The 3,118-nt window shown below is 44.5% G+C and overlaps 1 pseudogene; it reads right to left on the reverse strand.

Annotated features, from left to right (window-relative positions):
• Window positions 1–288: 288 nt before the first annotated feature.
• On the reverse strand, window positions 289–499 carry LOC107107036 (annotated as a pseudogene).
• Between the last annotated feature and the right edge of the window lie 2,619 nt (window positions 500–3,118).

The raw sequence follows: 3,118 nt of genomic DNA on the forward strand, positions 1-3,118 counted from the left end.
TTTTTGACATTCAAGAAAAAGATTGCCCCCCTTTTTGAAAGCACCCCATTTATTGTACTACTGCTTGGATTCAAAGTCCAAGGAGACTGCGGAAAACAAAGCGGATGGGTTCAAAAGGAAGATCCAAGTTTCACCACATTCCAGAAGATGCACAGTTTGTATACCGTAGCTCTTCAGAACTGCAGACCTGAACCCATGCATAGCTGCTGTTCCCTAAGGTACCCCCGGGGAAGAGAACACTGAGTAGGAAGAACAACTAATTCCTTTATTACAAGCCATGGCCAAGATTCACTTCAGCTTCTTCACAGCCAGACCTGGTGGCAGAGACTGCTTCAGTTTTTCAGCCTTTTCCTTGTTGGTGATGACAAGTGTATACAGATACTGGCTGCATCACACCTTGAATTTCACATTATCCTCGTTTTATGATCTTGACAGATTTTGCATCTTTTCTCCTGGCTGTCAATAGGAAGGCTTTGATCTCTTCAGTTTTGCAAGACATAGTGAAGGCTTCTGGTGACTGCTGCCAAGACGCTGAACTCAGTCCCCGAGGGACCTGACAGAGAAAAGCAAGAGTGCCCTTTTTTTGGGTTTGCCATTTCACTGTTTCAATGTTGCAAGACACTGTGGCATCTTCTGCAGAAACTGGGAGGTGGAAGCTATGCTGGCCATCCTCCTGGAGGTGGGACAGGGTGCTTGAGTGATGTGCGGCACACACCTTGAGAACCTCTCCCTCTTCAGGAGTGTGGCCATCAGCCTTCACATGCATGACTTCCACTACGCCACAAACAGTGCCATGCTAAATTTAAAAAGGCCAAAAGTTGCTTTTTTCGACACCCTGGAGGGCTAAGGGGTTTCCCCCTAACCCATTTGAGGCCTCCCTACTTTTACTCCTTATGGAGGCTTTGGGAGCAAGGAGGCAGACCAAGTTGGGAGGAGTGCTGCCATGCTAGTAAGAGATGCAGGCACCATAATACCCCCCAGCCATTCCCCTAGTAAGAATGTAGGTGACACATTCAGATCTCCAACACTTAAGTCTCCTGTCCTTTCCTCAACTTTACTATGTTTGGGACAGTATGCTACTATAGCCCAATGTAGAAGCCCCCCCCCAACAATAGGTTTGCCAGCCCGCCCCCCAGGCCACAGGAGTGGGGGGGAAGCTTGCCATACCAGGTTTGTTAAACCCATTCACTTTTGGAGATAGAGGCAGAGAAGGAAAGTTAACTCTTGGGGAGTACAATGCTGTAGAATCGATCCTCCAAAGCTGGAGTCCAAAGATGTAACACCAGTGATTACCCAGGACCCACCTAGAGGCTGGCATGCCTAGTGGTCACCTAAAACATATCTTCCTTGCTCTTCTCAACCAAAGGCTTCCTTTAAAACCATCATTCATAAAGTGTTATTACGTGCCAAGCCTCTCTTTTAAAAAGTGTCCATGCACACCCTATCTTTTGATTCACTGATTATGCCAATGGAAAAATATTACATTGCACATTACATATTTAAGTTGAACTTTAAGGGCACACTTTCCAGACACATGGGACCCACACAAGGCGGCACATGTTCCTTTAATAAAAAGTGCATGAAATGATTTTCCAGTGTTTCCATTATGCTCATTGTTACAGCCATAGCAGGCATTAGAGCACATCACAAAGGTCATCTTCTAGAAACTCAACCTCCCCCCCCCAATAAAATCGTCAACTAGCACACTAGCAGAAGCAACCCTGTAAACACATCTTAACAGTAAGGATAAGGGACCACAAAGTATTTTTGAGAACCTACACCACTGTGTTATGTACACCATAGAAACAAAAACATTTCCCAGTGCCAAACAAGAAATTTCCAGGCTTCTGTACCTGTTACAGATGCATGGTTGACTGTGCACTGTGCTACAGAAAACAACAACAACCCTCTGGCCTGTGCCCTGTGACAAACAAATAGGCTGGTGAAGAAATACCAGTTGGGAACTGAAAGTGTCTTCACACAATCATGGTGCCTCTGCACGCTTTCCTGTAATTTGGAGTCTAAATAATGCAGCACATCAAATTTCCTTTTAATTGCACACAGCCAGTTAGAATGGATGCCAGTGACTGGCCCAGCATAGCCAGGCAGCAGCTGCTGAGGAGGAGGAGCCGGAGGTGCAGTAGACGGGAGAGAGCACCCTGCACCAGGCAAGGAAGCTCCCATAGCAGAAGGCAAGTGTGCCGCACGTCTTCCAGTTCATCCTCAGGGTTTTATTTTGCAATTAAGAATGTTAAAGTTGGCTCAAATAACCCAACATCAAAACCAACCCATCACATACGATTTCTGCACATGTGCAAACCGCCGCATCAGTGTTCTTCAACCATCAAAGTTTGTAAAACTTTCCGCAGAATTTTTGGCTGTTCCAGAATTAGCGCCGAATTCACTGCCCCATTACCCCGTGTTTTCCTGATCCACTTTCCCCACAATCTTTCCCCCCTTTGGCTATTCGAGTGTGGAATTCACTAAATCGAATTTTGTTTCCTGCTGCCCTTTTGTTATGTCAGCTTTGTTTGTGCTCCCCGGCCCCCCATAAACAACAGACTAATTTTGTTTAGCATAGCTTTGATTGTGTTACAACCCTGATTTTTTAAAATAACATCACTGTGCTATCCACGGACAAAATGAGCAGTGAGGTTTAATGTAGCTTTCTCCCTGCAATTCGCTGTCCATGAAGTTCCTTTCCTTTCTTTTTTTGGTCAGTAGGTTTCATCGGCTCATGCTTGTATTGTTTATCCCCCCCCCACACACACCTGTATAGCTCCCTCTGTGTTTTCAATGACAATTCAGTCTTTTAAACATCTGAAAATAATGGAATTATAAAACTGATTTGAAAATCATGGATGCTCAACATGTGCAGGGTTTCCATTTAGCATGCTTCATAATGATTGAATAACACTGCTATTAATTGGTGTATCCAGTTCAACGATTGCAAATGGAATACTATTTTTATTAGGATTTTGTGGGAATCTTTGCCAGCCATTTTCTTAGTTGGCGACTAAGGAGGAGTGGGGGACCTTTGAAATGGCAGCAACCATGCTGTTCCCCAGGATACATCCAGCCTTTTTTTTTTTTTACAATGTTATGTTATAACATTACA

Source organism: Gekko japonicus, unplaced genomic scaffold (genome assembly GCF_001447785.1).
Source record: "Gekko japonicus isolate JY-2015 unplaced genomic scaffold, Gekko_japonicus_V1.1 scaffold17, whole genome shotgun sequence".
NCBI lineage: Eukaryota > Metazoa > Chordata > Lepidosauria > Squamata > Gekkonidae > Gekko > Gekko japonicus.